This window comes from Herpailurus yagouaroundi, unplaced genomic scaffold (genome assembly GCF_014898765.1).
Source record: "Herpailurus yagouaroundi ecotype Mexico unplaced genomic scaffold, PumYag 166, whole genome shotgun sequence".
Classification (NCBI taxonomy): domain Eukaryota; kingdom Metazoa; phylum Chordata; class Mammalia; order Carnivora; family Felidae; genus Herpailurus; species Herpailurus yagouaroundi.
The window spans coordinates 25,010,535-25,024,183 of NW_024412407.1; positions in this window are offsets into that span (position 1 = coordinate 25,010,535).

Here is a 13,649-nt window from a genome sequence, read left to right on the forward strand (position 1 = left end):
GAACAGAATTATTTTTGTATTTGTTACCTTTCGTTTCATGGCTCTTGGCTTCCCATCCCCAATACTTAGCACGTTTTTTAAGGATAAAAAAAAGAAATTCAGTTCTTTCCCTAAAGCGAACTATATCTGCTGGATATTATGATCACCCAGAGAAGGGACAGTTTACGCATAAGGGAATGTGCCTGGACTAGATGATTCTGGAACTATTCTACAACTAACTAGCTTTCTGACCTTGTTCGAGTGGCTTAACTTCACTGGGATCTTTTTTCTTTTTCCCTGCTGTGAAAGAACTGTGATGAATTAGATGCCTTCAAATATCTCTTCCATTTCTATGATTCTATAGTTCCTTGAATCTAAATACAATAAGGGTCCCCAAAAAAGAAGAAATGTATTTAGTGGCAATGACCTTGAAAATAAGCAGAGAAAGGAGAGAAATCTTTACAGCGGGTCTCAGACAAGGAGGCATGGGAATGAGTCTGAAAGAACACAGGTTTTAGAGAGACAATGGCTTAGATAAAAATCCAAAATGACTTCTAGTCACTAGGCAACTTTAGGCAAGTTAATTGATCTCTTTAAGCTCCATTCTTTAATAGAAAATGGTAATCCAATTTTGGGGGTTAAGGATTCAAGGTCAGAGTAATTTATATCATTTTAGTATAATTTTGCCATGGTTTCCTGTTTAAATGTCTTCCATAAAATCTTTTCTAATTTTCCTTCTCTGTAGCACAATTTACCATTCTTATTTATACCTTAAAAATATAAAGCTGTATATACTTTTGAAATATTATTTAAAATACAATATTGTAATTGTATTTATTACCTTGCAAATGTGTTTTGATAATTAGGCTTTGAACTTCCTTAAGGAAAGGGAATGTATCATTTTTAGTTCTATATCCTCAGTACCTAAGATAATGCATGGCACTTGACAATAAATTTTGCAGAATAAATAAGATAATAAAATCTTATGGATGGATGGATGGATGATAGACATGGGGACTTTGCAAATAGGTCTTGGGCATCATTTCATACCAATGAATATTCTATTCTTATCTGCAAGAGCAATTACTTGAAAAATTAACTTAAAATTAACTAAATGTAATTGTTACTAAATTGAGATTTTAAAGAATAACATGCATTGACACTTGGTAACGTGTCCCTAAGACTGGTCAAACTACTTCGCAGCCTCCAGGCATTGGTCCTATTAATGTTTCAGAGGTCATTTTTATTATATTCATTAACCTAATCTGAGGAAGTAATTCATTATATATTCTTTAATCTCCCCCCTAATTTGGGGAGTATGATATAATTCTTAACTTTTTGAAAAACAAATTGAACAGAATCTTAACCATTTTAGCAAAAACATGAAAAAAAAACCTGCTCTTAGAAACTATGTCGTCATAGCATCTCATAATATATACATTTTTTACTTACGTAAGAAGGGTTTTCCTTAAACAAAGTAGTGTTGTAAACGAGTCCACACTCATTCTACTTGCTGCACAGCAGACCAATAAGTTGAAAGCCAAGATTTGGGGCAAGGAAGTGACTTTATTTGGAAAACCAGCAAATGGAGGACATGGCAGTTACTGTCCCAAAGAACCATCTTCCCCAGCATGAGATTTGAGCTTACTTTATGTTAGGAAGGGGGGAACGCCGGAGGGGGTTGGAATGAAAAGGTAACTGGCATCTGAGGAATGTTGAGTGATTTCTTTTGTCCTTGGTCATGTGATTTTGGTGCGGGAATCTGGTCATGTCATTCTTGCAGACTTTAAACATAGAGTAGTCATTTCTGTGCATATTCCCTTATTTCCTTGAGTGATGTAGGTTTGGGATAAAAAAGCAGTTTTCTGCAAATCTCAGCTGTAAATTCCTTTGCAAATTCCTTTGATGATTAACATGTCTGTGTGTAGTGCTAAACAGAAGTTTCTAAACTCCAGGTCATAGCAGCAAGGGAGATAGAAGCGATATGGAATCAGACATGTTAAGTTTCTCCCAGGCACATTGTATTGGAACTGCCACTTCTGGGCATGTCTGTTGAACCCATTCTGTCTCTGAGGTTTCAGAAGATGCTTCTTGCCTTTCTCCTCTCTCTCTTTTATCAGTAAGCCACTTATGAATGGGTTGACTTTGAGAGGGAGTTTGCAAATCTTTAAACCTTAATTAACGTTCAACCTCAGTTTCCAAATTCCATCTAAAAGGAGCACTGAGAAAATGAAGTGGAAGAGATTTTAATTCTTCAAGTTTCTTTTGTCTCTCTGCTGATAGAGAGTGAAATTATATGTAGGAGGTGGGTAGTGCCACCATAACCTACTTCATTCTGCCTGAATAAGCAAGGTCGGTGTATCATCCCTTCAGGGAGAGGAAATTGCATAGACATCTCCTGGGATGACAATAAAGACATCCTTGACAGCATGTTGAAAACAGTGGTAAAACTTTCTTTTTTTTTTCCCCCTATGGGGGGAAAAATCAGTATTTAAATGACAGATGAAAGTAAATGATGGACAAAATGCATTATTCTTAAAGTGTCTCCCAGTGTTTCTGAAAGAACTATGGAAATTTGAAGACTGAATTAATAGTTTAATAACAATATATCAGTTTATCAATAAGACAGTGAGGCTGTTTGAAACCATGTTTTTAAAATTTCTTGTTGTGTTAGCTTTGTCTCCAAGCATCTAGTCTCATAAAAACAACTGAGAAAAAGGGGGGGAGAAAAAGAACTTTGTTTTATTTTAATATAGGAAAATTTTCATTGAGTTTTCAGTTTAACTTCCCTTTAACTTCAGGAAAAACAAATGATGGAAACTTCAAAATGTAAATAACTATCCTCTTAAAGAGTTTAGCCAAATAGAAACTGCCTTCATTTGAGCCAATAATTTTTTGGCAGCTTAGGAATTCATTTTTATAATTTGCAGCAGTTCTGAAAATTGCCAAATGCCAAATTGCCAAATTGTCAAAAAAAAAAAAAAAAAAGTACAACTGGGCTAGCCTTGATTTCAGCTAATATGGTTCCACCTGATAAGTTACCATTCCACTTCTACTTATATCAGAATAGACTTAACCCCAAGGAAAAATTCAGAATACCAAGGGCTATCTTATTCTAATTAAGCACATAGATAATTTTCAGTTTTTGCTTTATAAATAATGTTGTGAACATTTATGTATATAAATCTGTGTTGGTACAGTTTTTTTTTTCCCCTTATAGATAATAACAGGTCAGAATGTTTGAAATTTTTCTGGCCAAATTTCTTTTCAGACAATGTACAAATTTACATCTCTTTTGCTTCTAGTACATTTTAGATCATGCCTTCTTTAAGGCAATTGGATCTCTCCTCCAAAACTCCATTCATTTTGTCTCGGAAAACATTTCTTTGTTTTGAAAATAAGAAGCTTAGAGTCTCCGTGGAAGGAATAAATGAACTCCATTTATGATAAAGAACTTTTTCCCATACCTAATTTATAAATCATAAGTCAAGTAAAACCCCTTACTTCTCCCTGGAAAATCCTTAAAAATAGAAATAGCATGCCAAATGGACAGAGTAGACTATCCATGTACTAGGATTGACTGTCTAGCTTTACATACCAGCTATATATATGACTTGGGAGTATGTATGCCAGTCTTTACACATGTAAAATGGCCATTGGACTAAATTATCTTATAGTTATCTCCCAGTCTCAAAAAATTTTTATAGGTCACCCTCTTGAAGTCCTTTTTGATCACTTACTTCAATAACAATTAAATTCTCCCTCTTCTCATCTTTGATGGTTACTTATTGCCCAATGGCCTTGATCATAGGGGTTCTGGGAAAACAATTCCTAAAGTACTGTGTTATATGATTTTTAAATTATGCAAAAATGTTATCACTTTATCCATGAAATAACTAGATCACAGGGCTTGATATTAATACATGTTTTCATTTTGAAAATAACAAACATAAGCCAAAATGTTTCCTTAAAAAATATGGTAAAGAAATATGTAGTAACTCATCAATCAGGTAAAAGCTACTAAGCTGTTTGAATATAGAATACAACTTTAGGTAACCTTGTGCATGATTAAAAATTGTTAGAACTATTAATTTTTACTGCATATTATAGTGAGAAATTTAGAATATTTTCTTTTATTTTTCACATTTATTTATTTTTGAGAGACAGAGCGAGACAGAGTGCGAGCAGGGGAGGGGCAGAGAGAGAGGTGAGACACAGAATCTGAAGCAGGCTCCAGGCTCTCAGCTGTCAGCACAGAGCCTGACGCAGGGCTCAAACTCACAGACCTTGACATCATGACCAGAGCCGAAGTTGGACACTTAACCAACCAACTGAGCCACCCAGGTGCCCCCAGAATATTTTCTATTACTTTAATTAAAACTTCATACAGGTTAGAATGACTATTATCAAAATTACAAAAGGTAACAGGTGTTGGCAAGCATGTGGAGAAAAGTGAACTCTTGTGTCCTCCATTGTTATAGCCACTTGGAAAACATTATGGAGGTTCTTCAAGAAATTAAAAGTAGAGCTATCATATAATCTAGCAATCTTGCTTCTGGGTACATATCTAAGGAAATAAAATCAGTAACCCAACAAGATATCTGTATTCCCCTGTGCACATGAATCATGATAAATACTTTAGTTCATCCTTCTAATAAGCCTAGTGATCTGGTCTTCCCTGTTGCCAGCATCTCCATTTTCTACAATATTGATAGTTTTGTGTTCATTTCCCCTCATGGAAAAGATAATTGGAAGGGCCATAAGAAGTTATTTGCTTCTTTGAAATGTTTTCCAACAGTATAGACCTTGTGAATCAGATCTTCCATGCAGAAAATGTGAGGATGAAGAACCTGCAATAGATTTCAAACCTTTGGGTTGACACCATGGATACTTCTGATTCTGACGACAGGTGCCTACTTGGGTTCCACAGATACGTAGAAGTTGCCAGCTTTTCTTGCCATCCTAGCCATTCAAATCTCAGTTCTGTATATCTGCCTATATTCCTTGTGATAATGCCTAGCTCTTTCATAAACAAGCTTCCTCCTTGCCTTTCAAAGCATTTTGGGCAAACTTCTTTCTCAGATGTTTGATCTCATCTCTGTGAAATTCCTTCACTTTTTTCTTAAGGGCTTCTGCCACAGCAGGAACCTTCTTTTTCTTCCCTTCTGCACCCTCCATGGTTCCAGCCAAGAAAACAAACAAACAAAAAAAAAAACCTGTATAATTTAATTTGCTAACAAAAGAGACTTTAAGAACTGTCACCACAAAAGGAGAAGGAGGCAAAGGAGAAGAAGGAGAAGGAGAAGGAGAAGGAGAAGGAGAAGGAGGAGAAGGACAAGAGGAGGAGAAAGAAGAAAGAAAATGGTAATTATGTGAGATGATGGAAATGTTAACTGGCTTTATTGGGGGAATCATTTCAAAATGTATATGTATATCAAAATATCAAGTCATCCATCTTAAATATATACAAATCTTATTTGTTACTTATGTCTTAATAAAGCTGAAAAAAATTGGAAACTGGTCTTGCTAAATTTCTCCCCCTTGCTGGCTTTAAAGAAGTAAGTGATAATGTCATGTCATGAGCTACATTCAGAGCAGCCTTTAACCAACAGCTGGCAAGAAACCAGGCCTTCACGGCCCTGAAAGAAACTAAATTCTACCAACAACCACACAAGTTTGGAAATGAATCCTACTCAAGCCTCAGACCATAGGCCTTGACGATACCTTGAGTACAACTTTGTGAGATCCTGAAGCAGAGCGCCTAGCTAACCACAGCTCAAACTCCTACCAATAGAAACTGTGAGATAAAAAAATGTGTGCGGTATTAAGTACTACGTTTGTGGAAATATTGTCACGTAGCAGTAGATAATTACTGCAATAAGACATTGAGTCTTAGAGAGTTGTCCATTAATGGGCTTCATGGAGTAAAAGAAACACCTCACCAACCCACCAATGTTTGTTCTTTACATTCATTGTTCATGGAAGAGGGACTTTAACTTTCCTCAGTTTGTCAGAATTCTCCAGAAACCAAATATAAATTTGCTACTGTTATTATATATAATGAGAGTGATTACATTTTTCATTATCTCTGGACATAATGATGTTTTATAGCTATAAGAGAAGTTATCGAATCAAGTCATTCTCCAAACACAAAGCACAGCAAAAAGAAGAGTGAGAAACCAGATAAATCATGGCAGCTCTCTTCATTAGGCAGTAATTAAGCATTAGGCTAGAAAATGTTTTCAAGAAAATGACCAGAGTCATCCCAGGAGATGTTTTTGCCAAAATAGTTTGAGTGGTACCAATTTTTATAATTAGGAAATCAGCGCCCCACTATACCCACTATTTTGTTTCTTTTTCTAACATATTTTAGCCTGATACTTGAATACAAGTTAAATCATTCTGAAAATCTTTAAGTCTATGGCTCTAGGTATTTGAAAATATTCAGAAGAAGATTTCACAACTTTTAAAGGGCATTATGGTCATTTTTGCTAAATAAAAATGAGCCCTCAAGAAAACACTATTTTTGGGTGACAAAGTGATAATGAAAGAAATGTGCTTAAAATGGACAACAAATATGCCTTTCAAACTGAAATGATTAAATAAAGATATGCCCGTGGAAGTGATTGAAACTGGAGAAGTGCTGAAATTCAGGGCTGTGCTCAGAACATCTAAACTGGAATAGCTTTAGCAATGTCTGCCAGGAAAATCAAACTTCATTTAAAAATTTTTCTTAGAATTTCTTCATGTCAGTGACATTCTGTGTGTGAGGGCTCCTTTAGCATACAATCTAACAGAAGCTGTGTACAGCTGATTGGGGAAAGAATACCATGGTTTACTCTGGTATTTTAAAATGTGCTATCCTCTCCTTGTGTTCTGAATATTTCTGTTCATGGAAATGTGATTTTTTTAACAAGAGCATTTCTTTATGACATTTTAGATCTCAGACATTCAACTTGCCCTACTAAGCCCAAGCAAAGGGCTTTTAAAAGAATAAGTGAAAGGAAAATGGGGCTCCAAAATAATGCGACTGGAAGTGGTTTCTAACCTTGACATTTTTCTTTGACAATGAAAGGAAAGAATCAATGGGTCACAATTACTGCCTGAACATAAAGGCAAAAGGAATGAAGGGAAAAATGTGTCTGTGTATGAGACTTCACATCCATCTTGTAGATTTCTTAATGGTATAGATTTTTATTATTACGTTTATGGTTTTAAGTCTGCAGTTACTTTTTATACTTACATTTTTTCCTATGAGAGTAAGTGATGAATTTCACAGAATTTGATCAGTTCCTGGAGAAGCCTGGAAAAGCAGGCTTCTCTTCTTTACAGTGTGATAGTGAATGTTCATTTCTTTACAAAATCTCAAGAGGCTTCTATGATGATCTCATTGACCTGTTTTCATACACTCCAAAAGATGAGCAATGGGAAAAAATGGCAAGAATATTTCTAATATTGGTTGAAATATCATTGAGAAACCAAAAACTTAGAGATCGGACCTACATACATTTGTAAGAGAATAATATAGAACCCTGTCTTACATTGTACAAGTCAGTGTTTGGCCAAAAAGTTTGTTTGAATTAATTTTACTGTTATGAATTCACCTCTCTACTCATGTCCACAATTTATTAGCTCTCTTAACATGAATAATATCCTGATGGATGAAATGTTTAAATTTTAGCAGTGCTGTAACATTATGCATAAAATGTGGGAGACTATATGCATAATTTTTGTGGAGAAGTTTTTAACCAGGAGGTTATACCAGAAACCATAAGAGAAAAGATAACATTTTATTATTTTAAAATGTAACATTTTTACAGGAAAAGATACCACAAATGCGGTAGGAAGAAAATGATAAGATATGGAAAAGATATTTGCAATTCAGAGGTTAATAACTATCACAATCCTCTTATAAATTGATAAGGCAACAAAATCCTCAACTAGAAAGTGGGCTAAGAACATGAAGTAGCAATTCAGAGAAGCAAATACAAGTGGCCAGAAGCATTTGAAAAGATGTTTGAATTTAATTCAAACAGAAAAACAAATGCAAATTAACTTTTTAGATCAGTTAATAATCCTCATAGTGTCCAAAGTTAAAAAGACCTAAAACACCTGTCTATGTTCAGTCAAAAAAGAAATGTGGAGTTACAGACTTTTTGAAAAGCAAACTACCAACATTTAATGCAATACACTCACACATTCATTGAAAGAGAATGCCCACTGCTCTCCGAAATCTATTTTTCTCTTCTTCCTCGGCATGTGGTTAAATTACATTTTCCTGCCTTGCGTGATGGAATTCTGGCCAATCACTGAGCAGGATCAGAAACTTCCTGTATTAGCTGACTTGTGCTGCTATAACAAAATATCACAGACTGGGTGGCTAAGGCAACAGGGTTTTTCAGCTTTATTGTGGAATGAGTGACAAATGATCATTGTCAATATTTAAGATCTACAATGTGACATTTTGATGTACAACATCCCTGATGATGTCATCTAAACCTAATTATCTCCCAAAGATTCCACTTCCAAATACAGTAGCATTGGTAATTAGGAATTTAATATATGAATTGGATAAGGGGTCAGAAACAATCAATCACTAACAGTACCCCTGCTAGGCCAGGTCTATATAAACCTCTCACACATGGGATGTGCTCCTCCATGCCCTTTTCTCCTTCCAGCTGCTAGTATGGTAAGCTAGGGAGCCACCAAAGAGGGAAGAATTTGAGTCACACTGTCTAGCCTACAGCAACTGATACATGCTTTGACTTAGCAATTTCTCTCTTGGGCATCTATTCCAAACAGTGAAAAACATCAATGTGTATGGAAATATATTCAAGGATAATTATTGCAGCATTGTTCATAGTTATTAGAATTAAAAAAAAAAATAAAAAAGAAACAAATGGAATGACTGAATATGAATAGGATTGAACAAATTATGCTTAATCCATACTTTAGAATATTTTGTGTTTTTAAAAGCTTAGTTATTAAATTTTAATAACTAAATGGAGAGAGATAGTGGGGGAGGGACAGAGAAAGAGGGAGAGAATCCCAGCATGGAGCCTGACTCAGAACTCAGGGCTCAATCTCACAAAACTGTGATATCATGACCTGAGGAAACCAAGAGTCAGACACTTAACAGACTGAGCCTCCCAGGTGCCCCATTTTAGAATATTTTGAAGTCATTAAAAATAACAAGATCACACCACTTGACTTGAAAAGATTTCTAAGAACTTCTGTTGAATGAGAAGAGCAAGATAGAAAAAGCATATTTACTGCCATCCCATTTTAGTCGACTAAGCAAAGACCTAATAATCTCACATATGTGTATGGTCACATAGACAGATACATATATTCATTTAATATAACCATATTAAGTAAAAACAGAAAATAAAATTAAAGATAATATGCTAAAAATATACATGCATATACATTATACCATTGTGTGTGCATTTACGTAAATTTATAATCAATGAATGTTTATATATTATATTAAATAAATCAGTAACTAAGATGAGACTTACACATACATATATTCATTTTTAAAATATTTATTTATTTTTCAGAGAGAGAAAGAGAGTAAGGGGGGAGGGGAAGATAGAGAGGGGGACAGAGGATCTGAAGCAAACTCTGCGATGGTAGCAGAGAGCCCAATGTAGGGCTCGAACTCACAGACCATGAGATCATAACCTGAGTCGAAGTTGGACACTCAACTGACTGAGCCACCCAGGTGCCCCATGTGTATATATATATATATATATATATATATATTTAAAATAGTCTCTCTATACTACATGAAAAACTCCTCCTCTCTCCCTCACTAAGCCTCTATTTAATTTTATTAAAATGATATTTGTATAGGAAACTTCCCTTTGGTATTAGAATCATATTTGCTTAATCACTGACTCATAGAAATTGTCCTCATGCATAAATAAATGAGAAGAACCAGCAGAAAAAATACAAATACACAAGAAGTACATTAAAAAAAATTCTACATACTTCCCATGTTCTCATCTAAAAAAGTTAGGCAAGAATATTTAGCTTCAGTTTTGTAGAGAATAGTCTTCATGTCAAAAAAAAAAAAAAAAACCTGTATAAGTAAGCATTTGCCAAGAACAGATATAATTCTTCCATATACAAATTATTCACCAAGACAAAGAACTTATGGCAAGAAGTAGTAATGGGACTGAGGTTTTTGTTTGTTTCTTTTTTTTTTTTTTAATTTGGACACATGCCCAGAAAGTGTAGGCCAAAGGTTTAATGACTTCAGATGCAACTCTGGTTGAACAGATTACTTGGGACTCTAACGTGTCCTTCGTTAAAATTTTTATCAGCCACTGCTGCACAATTTTCCTTTAACAAAAAGAAGGAAGATGAACTCGCTGACCCCAAACTTTGCTGGCAACATCAAAAGCCCAAGAGCAGTTACATGCTAAGGCAAGACCAAAGTATCAACAGAAGTTAAAGATGGTGGCCAGTTTATCACCAAGGGCTTACCTAATGTTTTTGTTTTTGTTTTTGCTTTTATTTTTTTCTATTAAATTTTGAAGATAGATGAATGATAGAAACAAAATCACATGCCTGTCCTAGTATGTTCTATTTTCCATGTTGGTCACTCTTCTAAAACTTACAGGGCTGTCTCAGTTCAAGCTACTATAGCAAAAATACCATAGACTAAGTAGCTTAAACAACAGACATTTATTTCTCAAGAGTTCTGGAAATTGGGAAGTTCAAGATCAAGGTGCTTGAGGATTCAATTTCTCCTGAGAGTCTTCTTCTTGATTTCCAGATGTCAGTCTTCTTATTGTATCCTCACTTGACTGAAAGAGCAGAGCATTAGTCTTCTGTCTTTTTATGAGGACACTAATCCCATCATGGGTGTTTTACCCTCATGACCTCCTTAAACCTAATTACCTCCCAAAGGCCCCACCTCCTAAAACCATTGCACTGGAACTTAGACTTTCAACATATGGATGTGGGAGGGCAGACACAAACATGCAGTCCATAGCAAGGGCTGTATTTAATCTGGCTCTAGATAATGTTTGTTGAGGCACCTGGGTGGCTCAGTTGGTTAAGCATTTGACACTTGATTTTGGTTCAGCTCATTATTTCAAGGTTCATGGGTTTGAGCCCCAAGTCAGGGCTGACAGCATGGAGACTACTTGAGATTCTCTCTCTCTGGCTCTCTCTGCCCCTCCCGACTCACGGTCCCTTTCACTTTCTCTCAAAAGAAATAAAACTTAAAAAAAAATGTGAAAACACAAGTAATTGTGTATGCCAGCAGTTAAGAGTAAAAACATTGTGGAAGTATATCACCTTTTGTTTCCATTTTAGGTATCAGAAACTTAAGCGATAACTTGCTAGATGAGTGACCAGAATACAGGATTGAAGATATTGGGAGAGTCTGCAAAGTACTTGAGGGACTGATGTGTGTCATACCCATAAGTGATAACTTCTGTAATGTGTGCCAGTATTCATACACGAGTAAGCTTAGACTCATTCAGAAACAACGGGCCTCAATTCAACACCAAAAAATAATAAAGTTGGCAAGGGAATTTAAATATTTGGGGTCTTATCTACAATTATTTAAATGATTTTTATTTGGTATTTATTTTGTGTTAATACTTTCTTTTAAGGTTTGATATTAACAAATGTCAATATCATGTAAATATTATTTTCACATGTCATTGATATATGTGCATGTATATATATTCATAAATATATATTATTATGTACCATAAATAACATAACATTTATGTGCTTATAAGATATATCATGATATGTAATAAAAGTACAGCTAATTATTATAAAGCAATATATTGTGACAAGATTTATATATTAGCATTTATAATACCTACTATACATTACATATAACATATTAAATATATAGTAGAATATACAAAATATTATGGAAAATATACAAGGAGAGAGAATATATAAAATCTTGTCACAATGTTTTGGTTCATAATAATAATAAATTATTATTCTTTTACTATGATCTGTTTTCTTTTTTTAGAACAGCTTTATTGAGATATAATTTATATACCATAAAAATCATCCTTTTAAAGTATACAATTCAGTGGTTCTAATATAGTCACAGAGTTGTGTAAATAATACCACTAAGTTTTGAACATGATCATCATACCCCAAAATGAACCCTAGACCCATGGTCAGAATCCTTTTTTCGTATTAAATAAAACCTCTGAGAGTTTTAGCATAGCCACACTACAAAAAATAATTTACTTTTATAGACATGGTCGTATATTATAATTTTAAAATGTTAGAGTATGATACAACATACAGAATAACTTGCATTTGGGGGAATTTCCAAGAATCCACAGAAATGCTGTTCTCTTTCTCAAATCCTGAAAATTCATGTCTGTCGGGAATATGGAAATACTATCCCTAAGTAAAGAGACACACAACAGAGCCTTCAGTTGACCTACAATGACCATACAGCATGAGTAAGGGAAAAACTTTTTGTTGAACCGTTAAGATTTATGGTTGCTTGTTATCCAGCTTAACTAAGCCCTCCTGATCACCGTAGTCATAAACCATGGTTTATATGGTTTATGGTTTTTGTAAACCATAAAAACAATAGATCAACTAACAAAAATGAGGGAAAGAGAGGAAGTGGGAGGAAACTTTCACAAGCTGAGAAAGAAGGAAATGGAATCCGTTTAAGATGAAATATGTAGTGGAAAATAAGGCCACCAATTCTTAAGTTTTTCATTATTACTTGAAAATAACTAGGGGTGCCTGGGGGGCTCAGTCGGTTAAGAGTCCAACTTTGGCTCAGGCCATGATCTCACAGTTTGTGAGTTTGAGCCATGCGTTGGGCTCTGTGCTGACAGCCCAGAACCTGGAGCCTCCTTAGGAGTCTGTGTCTCCCTCTCTCTGCCCCTTCCCCACTCATGCTTTTCTCTCTCTCTCTCTCTTTCTCTCTCTCAAAAATAAATAAACATTAAAAATTTTTTAAAAAGAACTACAATTAACGCTTTTTTTCACTGTTAGCAACAGACACAAATGCTATCAAAGCTTAAGAAAAAAATGTATTAATAGATAACAGAGTAGATCACAAAATCAAGGAAAGAAAACAATTGGCATCAGAACGGTAATTGGAAAAGCTTTGGGGAACAGGATAGCTAGGATTAATGAACAGTTTCTTGGAAGCACCACATTCTCATCAAATCAGCTTTGACTATTTCCTGTCTTAGTGTTAAGATTCAAGATTCAAATACCTGGGAAAATGCATCAGTTTGTCTCTGTTAAATAAGCCCTAATCTCTTAGCCAAGATTTGTCAGGACATCTTGATCGACACTCCTTCCCAGAGTGCATGCAATAGGTCTGGATTGTTCTCCAACTTAGAACACCAGCAAAAGGAGGAGTTTAAAGAGTAGATGTTTACTACAATAGTGAGGAAAATCTTTTATAAGTAATATACCTCATACATAAAATAAGTTCTCTATACAGCAAATCTTTCAGTTTCATTTCAATTTTCTTGAAAAAATTAAATAATTTTAAGGAAAATTTTTATGTGTAGTGTAATCTCATTTTTAAAAATTTAGTTACGGTGGAGGAACCTGACCAATAATCTCAGCAGGTGATCGGGATCAATATCAACTATGATAAATTGTGTTGATAGCATGGAGCCTGATGTGAGGAAAATAAG